Here is a 24,801-nt window from a genome sequence, read left to right on the forward strand (position 1 = left end):
AGGAAAGGTGGGATGAATTACTTAGTAACAGATTATTTTGTTAAGTCCAAGGTCACACAATAAAAAAAAAAATTTAAAAGACAGATAGGCCTCCAAAATTGTTTTGTTCACAGATAGGGAGAGGAACTTGGTCAGTAATGGATTCAAGGACAGTGAATAACTGTCCAAGAATTTCTCTTCTGTATTAGTCAGAAAATATATATGCAAGCCTGACAGAAGTAAAGGTAAACAAACAGAGAGACAATTAGATAAATAAATTCAGCAGGATATCCAGAATCACAAGGCATACTGATACTACTAAACGAAAGAAGGACAAGGAAAATGCTTGAGTACAGGACCCACACTCTCACACTCCTACAGCTTATCACCTTGCTCTGCGACTCTGCTTTGGAGAAGTCAACTTTGCTCCTTCCAAAACAATAACCAGGCATCGTTCAGCAGCCAGAAATTGCTCCTAAAAGGGCAGTGGAATAAATTGCCCTGGGATCAGGTCCCTCTGCTCAGTCCTCCAATATGATCCAATGTGGACACCGATTTTTCAAGTACTTCCAAAGCATCCCAAGCGTGCCACATATTCCTTCAGTTTCACACTAAAAAATAAATCAAAAAAAAAAAACATGCTAATGGGCAGCAACCCCCTCAAAACTACCCCAATGCACTAAATATAAGACAACTACTTCTTTCCCACTAGCCCTGCCTCAACTATTAAGTCTCAGACTGACACTGACCCACGCAGGCCTCATAACCCAAAGCTCCAAGTGCTTTGTGTGATTTGCATGCTATCTGGTCTCCTCTCTCTCTTTCTTCCTTTCAAACAGCAGTGTTGGTGTGTAGGGACACAGAGACTTTCTATGCCCTCCTGTTCAGTTCAGACCCTACCATTTCATTCTGTCCACCAGCAAGTCCCCTTCAGCCCATGCTTCCAGTCTTGAAGTCATTTACAAGTACAGCTCAACTTGAGAGTGCCTTCAGTTGTTTCCAGGACCTGCTCAGATAAGCACGCCCCACGCAGTACAAGACCAAGGCAAAGAGTGGTCTTTCTTGCCATCTGGTTTCCACTACCCCGCCTGCACCCTTAACCCCATAAGAACAGCAGCACCCTCCAAACAGATGCTCACTCTTGGCACTGGGGCAGCTGGAAGCCAATATGCACAACCATGTGTGCTGACCCAAGTGAAAACCCAGCCACACGCTCTCTTTTTTGTGCAGAGGCCACATACAACAAAGCAATCCTTTGTACAATCTCTCCCTATTAGCTCTGGCAAGTTTACAAATCAAATCCCCAGAAACCCTCAGTAGGTCTATGTTGTCCTACTTCCATCAACATCAATAAAGCTAAGAAAATGTAAGGCAGCAGAGGATTTTGCATCAGACAGACACAACTAAATGCCATCCTTCTCAAAATCTTGTACTGTAATCCACATGAAATAAATTGGCTTTGTATGCCTCAAATGCTAAATATCTGTTTTCCCTCACTCTTACTTGTACTCTATATGACAATGGAAATCGCACTTTGCAGATGTTCAGGCAGGAAGACAGACCCTCAAGGGTTTGGTTTTGATGCTCACTCCAAGCTTTAAATGCTTAACCAAACCTGTCAAAATTCCTCGTTGCCTGGTAATCTACGTGCAGAACACCTGGACGCAGGCAAATTTACACAACTACGTGTGCCGCTGATCAAAGAATAAGATGATCAAAGAAAACGTTCAAAGGTTTTAGTTCTATTTGGATAAAACAGACATCAACAGTTCGGACCCTTGGCCAAAGCTGCTTTGAACATTAAGAACTACATCTGGCAAGGAATTTGAAAATTAACTTCACATTAAAGCCTAAGAACTTGTGCTTTGTGCATAGCACAGAAAACAGAATAAATCTACTTTTCCTATTAGGAAACAAAAAACTGACCTGTTCTGCTGAAGCAAAGAAGATGCAAACTTTTGGGTTTGGATTATCCATCAGTTTTACAAGGGACTGGTTAAAAACACCACACTGGAAATGGAAGACTTTCTGTAGATACCACTCCTCTGAAGAGGGAACAGAAACTCATAGGGCCAGGGGGAAGATCAACAGCATCAAAATTTTCAGTGAAGCTAGGTCCCAAGTTCTGGGGAAAAAGCCTTTGTTTTCCATGCTTCAACACATTTTAGTAGAAAAAGTTATTAACACATAGTGCTCAGAATGGGTCGGTCAGCTGAGTCCTTCAGCTTCACAGGTATTCGATATAGAGGTTGGCTTGCTCTTCACTTGCAAGAACACGGGCAGGCGGTGTCAGCAGGACACGCCAACTGGCACTTGGTTGTGAACCTTACCTTCCTGGTAATCCCTTTGCATTCTGAGCTTTGTTTGAGATTTTGATTTCTTTTAAGTTTTGAACAAAAGCCTGTTCTTCTCCATCATCATATTTATCTTAAGAGCGCTCGGTAAGAGGTAAGCTGTTAAAAAGCAAAAGTGTATGAACAGAAACAAGCAGAGATCTTATTTAAAATGAATGCTTTAAGTGTTCGAGCAGAGTAAAAATATTCTTCCCTTATGAATCATTCCCTACCTGCACCAGACTGTAGGTATGATTCAGCTCCAGGTAGAGATACCTAAAAATAAGTATATGAATTCCTGTTATACTCAGAAGAAATCTTGTTGCTGCAGTCAGCAAATCGTAGGGAGCAATTCAGTTCTCCTATGACAGAGACCTGTGGCTGATCAGCTAAATCACTCTTTAGGCTTCACTGCTGTTTTAACACCTTTGACTAGGATGACAGGCTAAAACACACAGGGTCACAGATAGATAACTAAATTACAGCTATTTTCATGCAGTCTCTTAATTTGGGATGGACAGCAAGGAAGACTTAAATGATCAAAACTCCTGGTGCGTCTGATTCTTTGGTGCAGCAGCACCCCAGAAGCACCAAAGCACACTCGTGTCAGTGGAAATGTCGAACTGACGGTGCCAGAACCAAGACAGACTGTGCCACGACCAGCTTGCTGTGCAATGGGCCAACAGACCAGCTTGAATAGACCATGAGTTGTCCTCATGAGCAACACAGGCAGTGAAATCCTGGCCATTGTGAACAACAACCTTTCCAATGCACAGAATCAGCTCACTGTATATAATCGTATTTCTATCTAGTCCTGATGGCAGATAACACCACTGTTGCAAGGTCTCTTCCTACTATGCCCCACAATGACGTTACGGTTGAAGCATCAACAACGTCTAACCCTTGGTTGTATCATATTTTCAACCAGCTGCTTAAAACACCAGGTCTTTACCCAGCACCTGCTTCCTCCCACTGAGTATCCCCAGCCAACACCTGCTAATGCTTCCTCCTACAAGGATAGCAGAGTTAAGACTTGGACGGTCTTCTCAGCAGTGGCTTTGAGAACATCTGATATTCGGTATATTCCTGTAAATACAGTTATTTAAGGAAAAAGGCTAATCTAACAGCACAATTTAATTTTTACCAAAATTTAATTTTTAATTTTCTAAACAAATGCATTATTACCATCACATTAGCATGAACCAACCGAGATATGCCGCTGAAGGAAAAGTAAAATAAATAAGGTGCTATTTAGGCCCATCCTGAATTTTACATAAAAATCTTTCCCATGTTGTTTAATCTCTATCTGGTCTATTAACAGTGGTCACACCTCTTGCTCTCTAGGAATCCAATCTCGCTCAGGTTACAATCAGTCCAATTACCATAGGCTTTCATAGCCACTGTCTTCACACTGCAAGTGGAATACAGGAATGAAACGGAAAAAGAAAAAAGCAAGTAACACAAACCAGTACTTAGGAATGCAATTATCAGTGAAATGTTGCAGTACATGCTGCTTCCCCTTACTAGATAATCAATAACGCAGTTTTCAGATCGTAATTACGTTACAATTAACTGTGCAAAGTGAACTAGCATTTTTATACTCCCGTTCATTTGGTTAGTGGAATATGAAAGTATTTAGAGCATATATAAAGTAGTCCTGTTCATCAGCAATCCTACACATAACATTTGTGAACATCACCTGACCATAATGACTGTTTTTAAAAGCAACAGGCCACTAATGCATATTTATTATTGATGAATTTTGTTGGTATGTTTTCTGAGCTCCCGCACAGATGTTGAACACAGTCACTGGCTCTGACCTCTCCCTGCGACCTCGCGAGACTCTAACATCCTGATGTCACTTCCAGTGACTCTGATCCCAAGATCCACCAGCCTCAGCACAACTTCCCAGAACCACTCTTCAACTCCACCTGCCTGCCTCCACCATCAGGACCATCTTTCAGGACTCCAGGACCATCCCATAGTTAGGCACGTGCCCCGTGCAGCTCCATCTTCAGCTTACAAAGTACACCTCACAGGACAAACATGGCACGAGCTAGGAACATACACTTTGCTGAGGACAATTCTGTACTAGAAAAGGGCTTGGAGGACACCAAAATCTGCATGCAAGTTCCCAAGCTACAACAACTTCTGCCAGAACATGGGCAGCACGGCGCGAATCAAGGAAACAGTAGAATATTTCAGTTTTATACTACGGATTTCTTAGTCTTAGAGAAACACATTCAAAGGTAGGCTTGTTACTGGGATTTTGATTTACTTCCAAACAGACACCTTGTGTTTTACACTCCAGCAAATGCTAGAATACTCACAGATCTAACGATGGGATGGTTCTCAGTTTTATCACCAGTTTTATGGCATTCCTTACTTCAAAGCCCTTTCTTCTCCAGTACTTTCATGGTTCTTGGTAAATTTGCAACCAGCCAGTTTGCCTGGCTACTAGCTGCTACCAACCAGCTAACTCCAGCTGATGGATTCACAATTACATGACGTTGCTGGTATTGGCTGGAAATCAAAACTATTCGCGCTGCCTCAGCATGAGACATTTACAGCGATGTGAAATACTTTCTGCGGTATTTACATACTCTGGAACTCAACCTGTTTTGTACACAGCATACACTACTTTTAAGCAATAAGTACAGATGATTTCTTAATGATAGGTTGGATTTCCAGTCACTAAGATTGCATGTGTTATTTCGGTCCTAAATAATAAAAGAATTAAGAGAACTTTTAGAAGTTGTTTTCAAGCACAGTTCTCAGACTCTGAAAAGCTGCTTCTACATTTTCCACTTCAGAAGGGACTTGGTGATCCTCTTATCCTCCCCCATCTCCTTCCCATTCAAGTGTAATGAAGCAACATGAAGTCACTTTGCAGAATGTCAAAAAACTCTCCATTCTTCATTCTTCATTTTTTTTGGCAGTGCTGCTGCAACGACGACAGAGGCCACAGTAAGGAGCTAACAAATAGGCAGGCATGAGCAGAAGGGGCACAGACTAGAAAATAAAACTGTCAGTAGTTTTTTTGCTCGTCATTCCCAGGAAAAAAAAAAAATCTTAAACCCTAAAGACTGGAATATGTTTGGATCTTAGGAAATGCTCCAGAGACCAACTCCCTGCCCCATAATAATGTAATTGACTTCAGCAGTACAACAGCAGAGCTAGAAGTGACCTGCACTGGCAATAAGGCAGCTGTTAACAATACCCCAAAAATTATTTATTTATTTATAATTAGACTTTCTGTTCAGCTTTGCAGAGGACTAGGAAAAAAGGCAATTTATTGACTCACTTCTTGGTTTCACTCCCAAAAGCACAGAAACCTTATTGTCTACATACTCCATCATTAAATTGGAAGGGAGAGCAGACAGTCACTGTGGGTCACACTTCACTTCAAGGTCCAAAATTGTTGCCTTCCGTATCCATCATTTACTCTAATTTTCAAGTAGGGGAAAAAATAAAAATAAGAAGCTCAACTGTCAAGATTTACCACAGCTGGACTAACAGGGGTCTAGAATATCAGCATTTCAACAGGAGCAAATGCTCCAAGAAGGCCACGTGAAGCCAGGCCGCAGTGACGAGACGCATGGCCCTGCCTAACGCTCTGGGCTCTACCAGCACTTGGCCCGACTTCTCAGCAGCCCCCCAGCAAATGCTGGGCTACCCCAGAGTCAGCACTCACGGAAGATGCTGCCCCAAAATCGATGTCGTCTCTAGAGAGCATTATTCTAAACTCAGTTTCCAAACTTTTGCTTTGGCAGTATTTTAGTCATCAAAATGGGTTATTGATCTCCAATCTGCACACACTATTGTATGAGCTTTTCATTTTTAAAAGCAATAAACTAAGCGTATAAACTAGCTACAGAAATGGATGTTGCATTTAGTAAAAAAGTCTACAATGAAGAAATATGCTTTACACCAATATTTCACAACTTCAGCTTTAAACATTTCATTATTGACTTACATTATTGATATATTTATCCATTGATATGGAAGTAAAACCATTGTGTTTTACAACTTTGTTTTTCTGACAGTTTGAGAAAGAAATAGTTGAGGGCTAAGAGTATTTTAGGATTCAACTTTATTGTTGCACTTTATGTTTCTCCATCATAACTGAAAATGCACCTTCTTATACAAGAATAAATACATACTACAAGTTATATCAAGAGAAAAATGAAACAAGCATCATGTGAGATGTATTAATTATGAAATCACGAGGACAAAAACACATCCTCATATAGTGCAAATTCTTGAGCATCATACCAGAAATCAGCGTATAAAAATAATGCTAGAAAGAAATATAAATAAAAAATAGCTTATTCTAATTAGGGATTGGAAATCATTGTCACTGTCTGGTGTTAGCCTTTGAATTTTGGTGTTAGCATTTTGGGTTGTGTCTGCTCCCCCACCATCGACGTTCCCAAGTCCTACTTGCCAAAAGGAGCAGAGGCAAGTATACAGTAGCTGCCTGAAAAGCAAGGGCGTCTGTTACTTTCTAGTGCTGAACCAGAGCAGTAGACAAAGGCAGTTCAAACTTATTTGCATGTTTATAACCTAATACCACTGAACTGGGGTGAATAAAATTTATGGTGTATCTTTACTGCATCTCCAAGAGGCAGAGCAACTGTACTCGCACCCTAGTCAAGCAGTCGTCCTAACGAACATCACAACTGCATATCCTGACAATGGAATTGCTGAAGCAAGTTGGTAAATTCAGGCGTGAGAAAATAGGCGTTGCCAAAGTTAACAGAAAAAGTCATACATCTTTTGAAAAGTGTAGATGAGGCATGCTTTCAAAGAGATTCAATGTGTGACACTGCTTGTAAACAAGAAAGATATTTTGTAGGAACGGGGTTGGTTTGTTTAGAGACTACATTTAGCAATCTTTTTCAGTTACCAGAATGGAAAAAACAAAATTTAGTGTTCAAGGGGAAAAGCCAACATTCTCATCACTTTCCACTCATTCTAAGTACTTCAAAAATCTTCTTCATGGCAAAGCACCCAACTTGAAATCATCTGAAATGGGTCTTGAAATAATTCAAAGGATAAGCTCAGAAACAAGTAACCTCGAACCCTTATTTAATTTTGAACTTTAAAAAGTTAGCATATAAAACTGCACTATATTACATCTCTCTCCAAAAAAATAAATGAAAAAAAAAAAAAAAAGAAGTCATGTCCAAAGATCATCTGATATCTCTGATTTTTCATTGGATTTTCCCCTCTCTTAGATGGGAAAGGCAGAAAGAATATCTAAACAGATTAAAAAATTGGGAGCTGATAAGCACTCTTCATTCAATAAAACCATTTCAAACATTTTCAGCTCACTGTACTTTTAAACTTATTGAAGACATATTTGGGGAGCAAAATATTCATTTGAACACTAAAACAGCTAGTGCTGTTGACTCCGCGCAGAACTGTGAAGCAAGAGGATTCTGGAGAGGGGGGCAGGGATCAGAACATCTCACAGGCGAGACTATGCACCGCCACCATCAACTGGAATAAAATTAATTGAAGAAACTTATATGCAGCTTGAAATATTATTCATCCCAAACTCAAATTATGGTACTGGAGGAAAAAATGAGCAAATTAAATTTTCGAGATGGTTGTTAAATAAAGTTAATCAGGAGGCACCAGTGACTATTGTTTACATCAGAAAATCTATTAGCTCCTGAAGAAAGGCTCGAGTATCCCAAGACAACAGGTAAGGAAAGCGGAGACTAAATACTGCCTACAGGCTGTACTAGATCTGTGCATCTACGTTGGAAAGGATAACTATATCTCTTTGAAAACTTCAAGAATATATGGCTTGATTGCCAGGGCCACCTTGAGAGAAGAAATACAGATATATTAATCTTAGAGATGAGAATTGGCAGCTTACCAGGTTAAACAAAATAAAAAGAAAGTAAAAAAGAAGAGCATTTTTCCTATTGAAGAGGCAGGTTTTACTTTGATTTCTTTTCCAGGCAGAGGAGATTTTAACAATGTTCCAGAGGAAAAAGTCGGTGAGAAAAGGGAGGCACAATCAGAAAGGCAATGTTGTAAACAGTCTTTAGGACTTATTTACCAAGGAGGTACAATGCTATTGACAAAAACTTTTAGTGACTGATTATTCTCAGCTGGGTGTGCCAAGCTGTAATGTAGCTGCTCCTAGTGTGATAATTATGACTGCTAATGCTCTCAGTCAGATCACAGGACTGAAGCATATTATACAGATACTACTTAAACCACACCGTGAAAGCAAATGAGACCTAAATGCATTCAAATACGACTCAAAAACAGGTCTTATTAATGAGGTATACAATCCTCACATTCAAGGAGTGCATTGCAGGACAGGTCTGTCACTTTTCAATTTATAGTCCTGCCACAGTATAAGCTGAAGGTAATTTCAGCAGAAAATACGAGCCCGTCTCCTACTGTTTGCATTCAAACCTCATCTTCACTTAACAAGAAGCAACTCCCCACTGTGACCCTACTATCTACACCTGGAGGCGCAGCATTTCCAACAGAGAGCCACCAAATGAACTGAGAGTTTTCCTGGATACAAACAAGTATAAATTGTACCAGGATTCACTGCAGAGATGGTATTTCAATTGTACCACGTGCAGCAGCTGATGCGCTAGATGACCCTGAATAAGAGCACAAGATGAGGGAAGGGAGAGCAGACGTTGGCTTAGGATGGCACAAAGGTGTTATCAGAATCCTTTTTGCAAGTGTTTAAATCCATTAATTATGTTCCCCGCCCCCATACAACTTAACGCAACCCCCATTTACCATGTTTTATGCTCTCTACATCTTAGAAGCTTTGAGACCAAATAAAATTGTGAAAGTTTAACATTTGTATGTATAGATTCCATATAGAGCAGAAAGTATTTACCTATGGACAAGTCATTTGTTGCCCTTTTTCCCCAACCCCATTACTCAGTGAAACTACTCAGTGGTCTGTGATCTCAGGGTAAGTCCCTAGGAAAAGGGATTAATGGGAATACTGAAGGCGAGGCTGTCGAAGCAGCACGGCAAATGTGATTTCAGAGCAAATTCTACATGCCTATCGCTCTGCACAATATTTTATCATATTAACATGTTACATTACATGTGCTTTAACATGGTAACATGGCAACGTACCATATGCTGTGCTCTATCTGTTCTGTAAACAGATATGAACTCCATCAACAAGGCTGCCTAAAAAACAGTTAAGCTCATTTAGAACTGGAAATCTTTTCTGCAAAGAAAAATGCAAATAATTTTAATAAATAGGAGAAATGCAAATTATATTAAAAAAACCCTTGAGTTTCATCTGAACACATGACCTCTAAGCCCCCTCTCTGACAGTGTTCTGCATCTCCTGCAGCCTCTTGAGAAAACCTCAAGAAAAGACCTCTACTTGTTATAAAAGCTTGACACTAACAGTGAATATGCCTCTCACACGACATTACAGGAAATAAAACGTATCATGACATTAAAAGCCTTTCTAGAAGAAACCTTTGCTGTCTCTAAGCAATAAAATCAACAAGTTTTCCCTCCTGTTATTGCTCATATCCAATTTAGTGGAAAGACAAGAAATGTACCCAGATGAATGGGTTTTGCACTTGATACCAATATGAGTGTTTTCAAAGTATACTGAATCCCTTAAACAATAATTAAGCACCAAATGAACCATTTAAAAATTCACTGCTACCATTAGAACAAATTAAATTAAGCCAAGATTAACATATTAAGTTTGCTCAACCCAAAAGCAGCTCATTTCACTTAGTTCCTGTTTAGCTACGTGTAAACTACTTTTCAAAGCATCTGACTGTAAAGACACGCTAACAAACGCAAATAAATAATCAAATAACTTACATGCAAAGCATAATGATGAATATAGCTCCTTATACCCCTCTACCCCCCCCAGCACACACAGTGGTAGGTAGTTAAGATGCTCAGTTTCCATGTTACTGCTAGCAGAAATGAACAGTTTTCACATCCAAACATACTCTGTTACCCCATTTACACATCTGTGTCCCTTGCGATTAGCACCTGCATTTCACCTGCTGGCTACTGGGAGGTGGGAGTGGGTAAGTGAGGCATCTCCACAGGATTCTGTAAATATCTATGAAGGCAGTTTTAGCAAAAACTGCTTTGTTTACACAGGTCACGATTTGTGACCTTTATGTCAGTGAGGGGCCTGCTGATCAAAGCAGCTGAAAGAATTCGGTGCAGTTGATTACCTTCTCTGTATTATTCATACCAGAAACGACACAGCATAGGATCATTATACAGGGCTGCCAGTTAAATTTGGATGTTTGAGTTACTTGTAGAAATAATCCACATTTCAATAGGTTTAGGTACAATTTCTTTTTTCAGACACATGCAAGCTCTGCAGATTACAGAGCAGATAACAACTTAAGGTTTTACTTAAGAAGAGGAATAAACACTGTTCTCAGAGAATTGGTGTGTTACCCCTCAGTGATCATGACAATGATGAATGGGTAGCATTTGCTTGCAAGAATATTTACAGGTTCAACATTTTTTACTGCTAAGACTGGTATTTTCTTCTTTTTTACTATGCAAGCAAGCACATATTTGCTGTAACAAGCTAAATAGGGCCATCCTTTTAAATAGTCACCTAGCAACTAGTTAAGAAATAGTTAGGCCACATGGCTTTATATAACAATGAATGTTAATAAAGACAATGCATTTCTTCTCAAATAGTTAAAGATTAGCTCAAAATTATTAAAAAAGGATACTGGTGTTACAAAAAAAAATGCATTGTTTCCCGTGATCTAAATGTTTGGAAACATTTGTGTTTGTACTTCACCAAAGGATAAACCTAAAGCATCTTAGTAAGAAATTCCTAATAGCTCAAGTTCCAAGGAGATGATTATTGAGGCACGTACTACAATTGCAAAGTTTTTAAATTTAAAAAGTGCTCGACAACAGACTAGATAACTTTCAGTGCAGTACTGTGCATCTCATTCAATAACAAACTTGAGAATCTTGCATTTAGAGCTGCCTCCCAAAATCTTTATATTCTTTTCAAACCCAATTTGAGTGTAAACTAACAAATAAGTAAATGTCAATGTTTATCAAAGAAGGTTAAGAGCCTCATTAAGAGCACCTGAGGGTTCTGCTGGGGGTGATTCTGCTTTCTTTTGATTGCTTCATTATAGCCAGGAGCTCCTCAGGCACGGGTCTGAAAGTCATGATTCTTCACAATTTGACAAAACATTCTCTCTCTTTTCATATACTGTATGTATATGAAAACATACAAACAGCTAACGAACATCTCATTACTAACATCATCGAACTGGACTTTGGGGGCTTTCTCCCAACACCCACAAGACACATCTCCTCCCAGTGCTGTGAGAGATGCTCGTGCAGAGATCTGCTGGGAAGGTAAGGTAAACTTACAGGTAACCAGAAGTCACATTTAGTAACGGCAGGCATCAAATATCACTGTCTCTGCCGACAGCTATCACGTATTATGAAGCTCCTAATTTTTACCAGGAACCAAAATACTGTTACATTCCACCACTTCAGTTCATAGCCAAAAATACTGTTTGACAAGCCTTGAAAGAGATACAGCATGCCTGAACTGCCCAGTAATGAATAATTTAAATCTTCTGCAGAGACACAGCGTAAGTCAGTCATTTTTTTCAGTGAAGCAGTTGACAGTACCTTCACTAGATGGCAAAACTTCCTCCTTAAGAACAGTTATACTTCCTCAAGCTTCTGCAAGGTCAAGCACATTGAGAAAGATCTATTGGACTGCAGGTACTCATGATGTCAAATTGGTAAGATTGAAACAAGCATCCTGTGGCCTATTTCTCTTTCTCCCATCATGAAGAAGAGTTTATATTGCCAGAGATTCTTTCTTAATCTTGTCCCCACTCTCAAGTTTTGCTACATCTTTGTCAATGCTATAAATACTGGAGCAGGAGGGCAAAATTAGCAGCAGCATCTTGAATTCTAGCTTAGGGTTTTAAGGTTCTTGAAACAATAGCCATACGAAAAAAACACTTGTAGAGTTGCTGTTAATTAGTCTGCATCTTAAAGACCCTGAAGCATAGAGTACAAAGCAAGGAACTGCACTTAGAGCACTCACAACCCAGGCTCTGCAACAGTGCAGACCGTACGAGATGTGAGCAAACCCCACCGATACTGCTTGTGGCACACTTACCTCGCCATGGTGCCGTTGATACAAATACCCACTAAGCACATGTCAATGAGGGAGAAGACGTCTGCTAGATCTGCTCTGGTTTTCAGTGAGCACGTGCCCTGCTAGCCCACAGAGGCCAGCACCCAGCAGCTAGCAGCCCATCACGCAGCTGTTCCAACAGGCACGGCAAGAGAATGATGCCGGCACTGATATCGCCTACCCATGAAAATTAGTATTGGAATATGAAGAGTTGAAAAACTGAGAAAAGATGGTAGATGTTGTTCACAACATACAAAAATACAATGCAGTTGAGAAAATTCGTATTAAGGATCAAACTTCAAAGTTTTGACCTATCGCTTAAGATGTAAAGGCAGTTGTTAGGTGTAGAGAAAACTATAAGTAACTGGAAGCGTATTAGAACAGAGTTAACACATTTGAGGTTTTTATTATTAAGAAGGAAGCCTACAAAGAGAGGGAGTTTAACGGGAAAGAACCTGTAGAAAGGATTTTGAGTGCCTAGGAAGGCAAAAGCTCTGCCAAGATGCATCATGACCAACGCACTCCAAAGCCTGCCATAAGTGTACTTGTGCAGGACCAATGCTTCTCAATTGTGTTCAAATACAAACAGTAATGAGGAAGGGTTTGTTTTTATACAACAAATGAGCTGACAAGTAGCTTAACAGCCTCCTCTTTTGTATGCAAGGATCCAGGGAAGCCTCCAGTACTAAAACAAAGAAGTTTACTGAAATCTGGATTGCAATTATTTTATCAATTCTGAAATGCAATACCTCTTTCTTTAAAGCCAACATAAATGTAGAAGACAATGTTTCAACACAATTACCACAACTGCTGTACCTTGGGAATTCTGAGCAAGTGGTTAAACATATGACCACGAGCACCAGGGAACTTAACTCAAGCACCAAGGGAAGAAAGACAGAAGTTGAGACAGACGTTGCAAGACAGCTCTAAACTGAAGAGAGCCTTCAAACTGGACTTCTGCCCTACAAATGCCATAGCTGGACAAACCCAATTCTATTTAGAAACCATTAAGAAGAAAAAAATGGTTACAGGCAAAACAAAACAAAACAAACAAGCAAAAACACTGAAAATGAAGCTTTACAGCTTTTTTGCAACCTTAAAATGATTAAAGGACAAAATGATTTTCCCACTTCTTCACAGCATCATTTCTTTTCTCTATAGAAGGGACAGAGACAATAATAGCATAAGTGTTTTCCAAAATTACAGTAGTAATTGAGGGATTAAGGATAAAAAAAAAAATATGCACTACAGCAGTGGTATTGTAAAGTGAGTTTTTTCTTCTCTTTTCACAGATCTTCATACAAAGTTGTGTTTAAATGTTATCACTTTCAGCATCAGTTAATCACTTGCACAATTCCCTTAAATGAAATCAGTGCCCCTGCTCTCAACAACTGGTAGAGGGTGATGCCAATCCAAATGAAGCAATTATGTCAGAAATCAAGTCAAACCACTTTCCTTTTTATTCACTATAACAGTCTTTAAGTGTGATTAATCAAGTCAACATTCCCTTTCCATGCAGAGCTATAATTGCTGAGTGCAAATTAAAGCGTATTATATATGACATATGATACTTAATCTGAAGACAAATTTTTATTAAGGTTTAAGTCAAACTTTGTTAAATGAGTTAAAAGACACTGGCTGAAAATAGCCTAACATTATGTACATGCCCTTAGGGAAAAGAAAAACATATTACAAAAGTACTTCAAACACCATAGATAATCCAATTGCTTTACAAAAATAATAATAATAATAACAAAAAAAAACAGTAATAACACAATTGTAAGAATAAATACAATATCTTCACAAATCCTAACATGCAGCTTTAAAATAGGGTAGCAGAAAATTCTACACGTATTCTCAAAAGGAAACACTGGCATCTCAAACCTAATTCTTTTTCAACATAATGCACAACAATCCTTCACAACAATAAAGCAGAACTACATTCGCCGCTGGAGTAAGAGGATGCAACTCCAATGATTTTAATAATTGTTGACAACTGTTGTGAAATCCCTTGCTACTGCTGTTTCCTAAACAAATGAGGACAAGAAAATTCCCTCAGAAAGGAATTTACGGATGAGAGTTGATATTCAGTACTCTGTGGTTTGTGTTCCTTCCTTTATTCTGCAGCTATTCATATCCATAACAATGCTTTTGGAAGCAATTAAATAAAGTTTGCTGCCCTACTGTGTCTGTAAGTAACCAAAACCTATTTTGTTAACAAAAGCTAGAAGAGAACAAAACCCTCCCAGAAATGTGAATAGGACAAAGCCTACAGAACCTATGAAAAACCTTCACAAGCTACCAGAAAAAAAAAATCTGAAAAGAATGATGACGAAAACAAGATGTGGGACATTGCTTTAGTTAAAAATAAATTTAAAAATCATTTGTTTGCATAATGTTATCAACAGAATCCATCTTATGTGAACAGTGAAAATGTAACATATTTAAAGGATGTTCAGTTATGAAGAATTGATCAATTACTTTTAGGACAGTGTTTTGTCCTAGGAATAATCCCCTGCAGAAAGTGGCCTCTAACCCCAACTGACTTTATTCTTTAGGTCATGGAACAGTTAATAACATCTATACTTCCAAAGAACCCCTAAAACATATTCATAATTTACAATAATTAAGACGCCTATTCAGTGTTCTGTGCTTTAACAAATCATTACCAATGCAATAAATTTAATTAAATCTGATGGCAGCAAAAACAACCATTTCAGCCAGACAGCTGAAGGAAAAGAAAAAATGAACCTTTTTATAAAATCATCATCCTTGCAAGTACACCATCAGTCTTCTTAAAAAAGATATTACCTAATGTAAGTACACTGCCGTGTTTCTTAAAAAAAAAAAAGTGTTGTAACAGCTAATGCAATGTTTTCTACCCGATTCACGTCATAAGCCACCCATTTCAAATGTAAGCACAGAAGTAAAATAATTAATCTTAATGTATGACCATCTCATACCTAATTTAATTTCAAGGCTGTATATATCCTCTTGGTCCACTGTGAATTAAGGCAGGACAGAAAGGACTGTCAATACCTACAATCATTTCTGGGCAGACTCTTTGGTTTATTTACAATTCCTGTAGCTATGCCGTATCACGAGCCGTGAAACGAAAAGCACTTCTCTAGCAAACATGTCTCCTTTATGCCAACCATGTCCATGGTCTGGGCACTAAGCTCAGCTTTCCTGTGACATGAGCATTGCACAGTGTATTCTGACATCACACATGCTATGACGATCTAGTAGGCGTACCGATGCCCAGCCCAGCCGGCTGCCACCACCTGGAAGAGGACAAAGGCTCATTCCACCCAGCCCCCCGTTCCAGAGGATAAAAGTGCCATTTTACTTTCTCCTTTTGGCAGTCACTGAAAATTGAGCACCTTTGGGAATTATTTTTTTCTTCTTCTCCAATCTGACAATTGGCCAATAGCTTCAGAAGTTATTTTAGAGAAAAAAGAGGATGCATTTGGTGAGTCAGCTGACAGACAGAGAGTCTTTGACTTATACCTCAACATGTCATGAGAACACAATGAAATGCCCTTATGGGTAAAACTCATATAATCCAAGTCTGAACTTCTTCAATTCAATTCTCATTTTTCATTCAGTAGGAGCAGTGTTTCCTGTAGGAGGGATATATCCAAACTAACTCCACAATGAAGAATAAAGTAGAGACACTTAAGGTTGATTTCAAGCCGTCTTCGCTACTAGAAGCCCTCTGGGTGTGAAAGCTGAGTGCAGACTTATTTATTCTGCTGAGCAATAGCTAAACTATTTCTAGTACCTGAAATATCTTTTAGATTTAATTCAAGGCACTCCTATACTACAAAGCAATTACCACACTTCTGTTGTTTGCTTTTTCCCATTAATTGGTGAATAGTGTTTATAATTGGCTATCACTGGTTTAAAATGTTGTCACAAAATGGAAACAAGTTGATCGCCCAATTCCATCCACGCTGTATTCCTGTCATTACCCACCTTTCAAGTGATCAGTTTAATGTCTCATCTCTGGCATGGGCAGCAGAGGACGGGAGGAGGAGATGAAAAAGACGAAGGAAGAGGGAAGAAATAAAAAGGTGCAGTTGACCAAAAGTTAAGAGACATCTAACCTTCCGTACCATACCAACACAGCATTGCACAACCTGGCGTTGACTCCAACAGTAAAAACAGTTTCACTTCTGAAATCAGGCAGCTTAAATGCAGTTTTCCTGGTACTGCACATTTCTGGCAGATGCATATCTAATTGTAATACCTTATAACATCTTTTTTTCCCCCACAAACAGTGACCACCTGACACTAGCCATGTAACTTGAGAAATATGTGAAAATTAAAAAAAGGTAAGAAAGTCCCGTGATGTTCACCCCCAGGAAGCAATCTAACAGCAATGCAGTGTTTCATTACCCAAAGTTTTAGCTTTTAACACTCACCCAGTAACACTGTCTGCTGCAGAATCACTCCCGCAGTTCCTCTGTCCAGGTGAGGACCACGTGTGTCTGCCTACATCTGGAGGGACACTGAAGGTCAGAAAGGGCACATTTGGCTATTCAGATGCCAAGGGTATGGAACAGGCCAGCAACACAAACACTCATTTCTGAGGAACATGTGACCAGCTGATGTTCAGGAAAATCTGCTCGTTAGAGAAACACAAATCTGAAATGCTCTTCCTTAAGAAGTCAATTGCACGTGAAGAAAGTATCAGATTCTGAACTAAATGCTAAACGGTGACACCCTACATGCATACTGATGTTACCACTTGCTGTACATACAAAACTATTTTTTCATCCTCTGGGAAAGTTTTCCCTTTATGACACAGTTTACCGTCATTAGAATTTGTTCTAAAATTCTGCATTCTGAAATTGTCACGTTTTGCCTAAACACACCCAGACGTTTCAAGAAGTCTTTGCATTTACAAAGTTTTCTTTGTAGCTGCCTTAATTATGGGAAGTTTTATGTGGCTTTTTTTTTTTTAATTAAGAGTTAGAGAAGCCAAGGACAAGATGATTAGTAGTCACAGCATTAATCTTCTTGCTGTACCTAACAAATTCATTTAGTGTTTAAGACACAAACCCTTTTGGGGTTGTTCTGCTGAGCTGAAGTCGATGTACTTGCTGGAAGTTACTTCTACCTCATCCATCCTGCACTGAGACACAACAGATTTACTCTCAGGAAATTGAATCTGGTAGGAAATACTATCACTAACTTCAGCGAGCTCTTACAATGCTAAAACAGAAAAGTAAGATTCACAAGTGACAGAGGAATCCAACACATTTTATTTAAATACCAAAACTTCTCTAACAGCAGAAAAGAATTCCTCTCTTCAGACCCACATCAGCTACAAGATTTAGAAAATACATTGCCTTTTAATATTATAATTATCACTTGAGAGGTGTATTTTAACAATTTCTAATGCAAACTGTACATACTCTGCTGTTATCACTAGAAAGGAGTAACTCCACTCATACAATATACATTAAACAGCAAACTCCAACCCTTAACTTTCCAGTACAATTGAGCAGCTTCATGCTGCATTAGTCTGGTAATGCAAAGAGAACCCAAAAATAGAGACATTTTTAACCTGGACTGTCTAAGCCTCCAAGGAAATGAGGCTTAGGCAGTCCTACATCTGTTCACTTGTCACATTTAACTTCTAAACTTGCCGGCCAACTTCAACTAAATCTGATGAAGGGATTGGAAACAAAAATAATTGTTGTCCTCCAACTTCTACAAAAATGAGAAGCAGAGTACAGAGGAGATGCCTACATACTGCTCTTACTGATGGCAGAGGAGTTTTGACTGATCTATTATCCATCACCTAACTAATGAATACCACATACTCAGTGTAGTGTTCATAAATATATGCATGTACTTGAAACCTAAGTGGACGTGGTCCTGGACAATCTGCTCTAAATAACCTTGCTTGAGCAAAGAGGTGAGTAGATGATCTCAAGAGGTCCCATCCAACCGAAATAATTATGTTGGGGCTATGTGTTTGTGCGCGTGTGGCTTCAGAGAGGCCAAAGCACTAAATGGCATCAGAGATACAAGTAGAGAAGCTCAGGGGAAAAGGAGGAAGAATTCTTTGGAAGATAAAGGACATAAATCCAAGGGCAACTGAGCTTTAGCTTTCATGCTATTAATGATCCTTTTTCTCCAGTGACCTTCAGAAATTCGCTGAAGACTTGTCACTCCACTGCTTATGTGCTATTAGCAAAATCACTTTAGAAATCATCTCTAGGGATACAAGCTGCATGACTTTAATTACACTAGTGTAAAACATACTTTTGATAGCAAAGATCATTCCTCTAACCTTTTATAGTGATGTTAATGTATCCACATTAGGAGTTGAGTAGTCTTCTCCTTATTAAATGGCTAAATAAATATAAAAACTGTACAGATGAGGCTTTAAAGCAAAATTTATATTGCCATGCCATTTTGTGGTGGGAGGGTACATGATAACAAATTTGAAAACAAGTGCTAGGGAAAAAACTTTGGGAACCAGTAAGCTACGGGAAATGGGGAGTTCAAGGCTATGACCATGCACTCGCAGCCTAACTAAATGCTACCAAGTGTAGTCTTGTGCTAACAAAAGACAAGGAGAGGGGACTGCTGAGTCCTCCCCACCAGCAGACTGCCTCGTGCACAAAGTGTGCACTCCTCTAAGGGCAGGAACAGAAAGAAGTTGATAGGAAAAGAAAGGCTGCACCTCTGTGCAGACAACTACGCGGTGGTACCAGAGCAGATGCAGGGTGGGCAGCCTGGTGAAGAGGTGGCAGATTACAGAAGCTGGACTCTACTCAAGATTGTGAAAAGTGGGTATCTGTATGTGAGCTTGTTATCTAAACGCCTGTTAAAATCAGCGGGCATCAAATCAATTCATTATGAATATCGGAACAAGCCAAATTAGGAACACACAGGATAGAAGAAAGCTTCAGAAATTCTAGCTTGAAATTCTGGACCTAAAGTTCTGGACATAGCCTACAGCTCTCAATGTCACCTGGATGCTGATGGTGACGGAATCATGCCGACAGAATCGGGAGCTGCAAGGCCAAGAAGCAACATCAATGGCAAACATCAGCACCACACAGGCCGGGTGAGTACTTGGTTGGGGCACTATGCCCAAAGGAAGAATTGTGATATCGTCCAACTTTGGAGAAGCAAATCTTGAGATGGCTTGGATCAGCACAGTGAGCACATACAACTGTTGAAGGGCTGGTCCAGAAAAATCAGGTACTTAGATGCAGCACTCCTGCAGGAACAACGGAAGTTGAAGGCTTCACTAGCATTGGGCTTAACTTTAAAAATGGAAACATGAAAAATCATGAAACTTTTGGAAAATAATATAGAAAGGAAAAGCTTTGTGGGTAATCTGGACACTGTTCAACAACGCTATACTAAAGGGTAAACAGAGGTATATCATCTGTCAAGGTATTAGAGAAAATACAGATGAAAACCATATGGCTGAGCAAGAGAGTAAGGTAGGCTATTAGAAGAAAAAAAGTCTTTGAAAATGGGTTTAATGAAATTACAGTATAAAATGACAATTTTGACAGGCCAAAAAATCTAAAGGAGAAGAAATCATGCCAGAAAAGATTTAAGAAGCAATCTGGAAAAGACACAGACTCTAAATAATGCAGCTTCTCTAAACTTCCTCCATACCAAAAGAGTAACATGACTAATGGGACACTAGCTTTTGAAAATGTTTCCTGAGAAGATCTAGGTAAGTACAAAGCAGTAAGCCTTGCAACAATGCCAGAAAAAGTGGGAGAAACTATTCCAAAAAACAGAATTAATGACTACACAGATAAACGGGATATATTGGGGAAGAGATAGCAAAGCTTTTGTAAAGCAGTATCATGATTGACAAATGTTAAAAGAAGGTTCAGCATGTGAGCAAAGCAAATGAGAAATCCAATCAGGCAATATGAACAAAAAATCATCTTTCAATGAACTTCACAAAAAGCTCTTAATGACACAAAGCTGTCACAGCGCAAGAGGAATGTCCTTGCTTGGATAGGTAACATTATGAAAGACAGAAAACCAAAGAAAAAGAAACAGGCAGTATTCAGAGTGGAAAGACTTTGCCCAGCAGTATTTCATGGGAATCTGCTCCATGAATCTGCTGCAGTCAGCTGTCTCCAGATAATCTAACTATTCTGCAGCAGGAGCAGAGGACATCGTGCCCTGGTATAAATTCATAGAGCAACCACATCTGGAACACTCTGCACACTGTTGGATCCTCTTATCACAAAATAGATATAAATGGGAAAGGTACAGAGAACAGCAAGCACCTTCAAATAGAAAGAAAGATTAATCTAAGGAATCATTCATACACTTGGACTCTTCAGTCCAGATGATGAGATAAGTGAAATAGGACAGTAATTTATAAATAACAAATGGCATGAAAATGGAGTCAGAACAACTGCTCAGTGCATTTTCCAGTCTAAGAACCAAGGAACATTAAAGGAAGCTGACGTGTGGCAGGTTCACAAGCAGAACACACTCGTTACTATTTGTTTTCCTATGAATTTCCATGCTCAAACACCTGCAAAAGACCTTAGAAATATCATGTGTTCTAAAAACTGGACACATTTTTTGGACTAAATGTCTTCCAAGCTGTAGAAAACAAAAACCACCACAGGCTTGGAGAGTAATCCAGGCAATATATTCACTCTTGCTGTCCTATTGCCAACAGGAAACAATCATACAGATTGGTGGTTTAAGTCAAGACATCCGTTTGTGTATTTTATTTGTACATTTCAAGTAAAAAGCACTGGGGTAACGACCATCTTCAGAAACTTTGACAATGCAAGTTCTTCTCATTTTGTTGTAACCTTCCTGTAACACTGCATTCAGAATAAGATAAAAAAAGATCTGTGCTCAACAAAGAGACAAAGAAAACTTGGCTTTTGTATATGAATAATTCAGAAGACAGACCTACTGGTGATTATTTATATCATCCCAGATTTCCATGAAAATCTGCACTTTCCACATAAGTCTTTATAATAAGCTTCTATTACATAACCGAGCTATGTGATCAACTTCGGAGGTCATCAAAAGAATTAATCTCATCTCTTTATGTGCAAAGCACATTTCTTTAATTTTTAAATTATATTTCTTGGCCTTGACTTCCAGGGTAGGTAGGAAAGAATTGAAGTTGTAATGTATGTGAAGCTTCTCAAGTTTGCACTTTTTCCTATAACATACGTAGGATAGATGTAATACCAGAGAATGAAATACTTTAAAATCCTTACATATTCTACATTAAGGAAGTAAGGCGGATAAATACAGTAATAGTAGCTGGAGGCACAAAGGGGAGAGGGGAGCAGAGGGAAGCAAGATATGATAGTATTATATATTCCTGATAATGTGAACAAAACAAATTGTTTTATTTGCACTTTATCTCATTATATCCTCCTTCCCAAGCTTTGAATTTCATTTATTAGTGTATGTTGGTAAGCTGTCTGATTCACAGGCAAGACTCATATATTTTTATGCAAGAACAATAAAGACTTGACCCTTATTAAGGCTTCTTGTAGGAAAAAAAGTCATTTATATTATTTTTAATTCCTATCAAATAGAAAGGGAATCTGTTCCACAGAAATACAATATTCAAAGTCTCCCTTGGGGCAGGGGTTGTTACTGAAACGGAGACAAACTGGTTGGTTTGCAACCCATCATAACAGGTTAACCGTATTTTGAGCTGTGAAAAATGGACATTATGTCTTACAAGATGAGAGTCAAATTGAAAGGAGTTCAGAATTATCTTTCGGTGATAAACATATACTGCTATTTCAAAGAAAGATTCTAAATCATAGAACCATTTAGGTTGGAAAAGACCTTCAAGATCAGCAACACCAAGTGTCAGCCTGACCCACCAAGTCCCATCAGAACTATGTCCCTAAGTGCTACACCTGCACATCTCTTAAAAACCTCCAGGGATGGGGCCTCCACTGCTTCCCTGAGCAGCCAGTTCCAAGACCAGCCTTTCCATAAAGAAATTCTTCCTGATATCAAACCTAAAACTCCCTTGGCACAACCTGAGGCTGTTGCCTTATGTACTGTCACTTGTTACCAGAGAAAATAGATTCACAGCCTCCTCGCCACCTTCTTTCAAGTGGTTGTAGACAGCAACAAGATCTCCCCTCAGCCTCCTTTTCTCAGCACTATACAACCAGTTCCCCCAGCCACTCCTCGCAGGTCTTGTTTTCTAGTTCCTTCACCAGCTTTGTTGTTCTTCTCTGCACAAGCTCGAGCAACTCAATGTCCTTCTTGTAGTAAGAGGCCCAAAACTGAACACAATATTTGAAGTGTGGTCTCACCACAGCAGAGTACAAGGGGACAAGCACTTCCCTAGTCCTGCTGGCCATGCTGTTTCTGATGCAGGCCAGGATGCCACCCAAGTCCTTTCCTGATGGACGACTTTCCAGCCACTCTTCCCCAAGCCTATACCGCGCCTGGGGTTGTTCTGACCCAAGTGCAGGACCCAGCACTCAGCCTTGTTGAATGCCATATGATTGAACTCGGCCCGTCGTTCCAGCCTATCCAGATCCCTCTGCAGGGCCCTCCTACCCTCAAGTAGATCAACACTCCTGCCTAACTTGGTGTCATCTCACTAGTGAGGGTGCACTCGATCCCCTCATCCAGATCATTGATAAAAATGTTAAAACAAAAGTGGTGCCAGTACCAAGCCCTGGAGAACACCACTGGGGACCAACTGCCAACTGGACTGACCAACTGGTGACCAACTCCCGTGCACTGTGACTCTTTGAGCCCGGCATCCAGCCAGTTCTTCACCCAGCGAGCTGTACACCCGTCCAAGCCAGGAGAAGCCAGTTTCTCCAGGAGAACACTGTGGGAAACAGTGCCAAACGCTTTATTAAAATCCAGATAGACAACGTCCACAGCCATTCCCTTATCTACTAAGAGGATCAACAAAGCAATACTTTCAAGAACAAGACCCAAGATCTGAACAAGACCCGTAACAGAATTCACACTAATTTCCATTGTTTAAAGAAGCTAACAGTTTCTCTCCAATAAAAAAATGAGTTGAAGAAGAAAATTTGAAGAGTAAATCAGGCTCTCTGCATGGCACTTAAGAGTAGAAGAATGAATGAAGAGCTCAGTCTTATGAAAACACATGTTCTGAAAACATGCTGGAAAAATTAAGCCATATAGTGAAGCTGTTGGAGAATACAGATTGTTTACCACCCCGAGATCTGCAGGATAACTGTTGAGTGCCATGTTAATATTCCAAGAAACTCCACTTATTTTTACAGGATACCTTCAGAAATTAATCTGCACAAAAAGACAGAGAAAGTAATTACATTCAAAATTGCAACAATGCCAACACCCTGCATTTCCTTTAATAAATATGTTTAGGGAGGTTAGAATTCAAACAAATTCCTACTAGGACAAATAGGAGCATTTTATCTTTAAGCAATATTTGGACTTACAGGAGGTAGGAGAACCATTCTCATAGCTGTGCAATATAGACTTGTATATGCATTCTTAACATACTCAGATCAGTGACACTTATGAGAATATCTATATAATCTCTTAGCTGTTCATCAACTGTGTACACTGAAATCTTTGATTAGAAGATAGAAGATGTTTGCCTAACTTACTATACATGTAGACATACAAATATATCCATTCCATTTAATGGAAAAAAAAGCTTTCTATTATGTTGGTTGTGCATACAATCATAGAATCATTAAGGTTGGAAAAGACCTTCAAGGTCATCTGGTCCAACCATCACCCTCCTACCAATGTCACCCACAATGTTGCATATAGAGCATGTTAAGCAAACCTCTCTATTTTCAGCTGCTAGATTTTTTTGCCACTTTTCTTTAGCCCTCAGGATCACTACTCAGACATGGTATAATAGTATCTAGAACATGTTTTGATGGTTCCTAATCACGCCTGGCTAGATAGTAATGTACATATTCAGTCCTGGAGATTATATTTTTCTGCTTAGAAAATCAATCCAAGAAACTGTATCACAACGCAGCTTGTGTCGATTTAGAGCCTTTCAATATTTTGAAGGCAGCCTAAAGAACAAGAAACTTTGTGAAGCATTTAAGTCCCAAGACAGAACTGGGTACATCACACCCGACCATTCTTTTAGCTGCTGCCAGTGCTACAGCAGGTGTTGGACAGAAAGATATAACTGCATCCGCCAATCCCCTGTAATCAAGAGGGATCACCTTATCCTTTGATTTGACTTGAAAGGGAAGGAACCTAACCTCTCCTCTACAACGGCAGCTGTCTCTAATTACTAAGCAAGCATCATGACATTTG

General features: G+C 39.3%; 1 protein-coding gene across 1 annotated transcript in view; it reads right to left on the reverse strand.

Annotated features, from left to right (window-relative positions):
• The window catches only part of LOC308187761 (uncharacterized protein), a gene marked incomplete at its 5' end in the record, with an annotated part of 203,558 nt that overhangs the window by 101,412 nt on the left and 77,345 nt on the right, over positions 1–24,801 (reverse strand). Inside the window, one exon of the mRNA XM_080576067.1 lies at positions 2,310–19,747. The remainder of the gene's footprint in view (positions 1–2,309; positions 19,748–24,801) is intronic.

Source organism: Anser brachyrhynchus, assembly GCF_964034855.1.
Source record: "Anser brachyrhynchus genome assembly, chromosome: 1".
NCBI classification, from domain to species: domain Eukaryota; kingdom Metazoa; phylum Chordata; class Aves; order Anseriformes; family Anatidae; genus Anser; species Anser brachyrhynchus.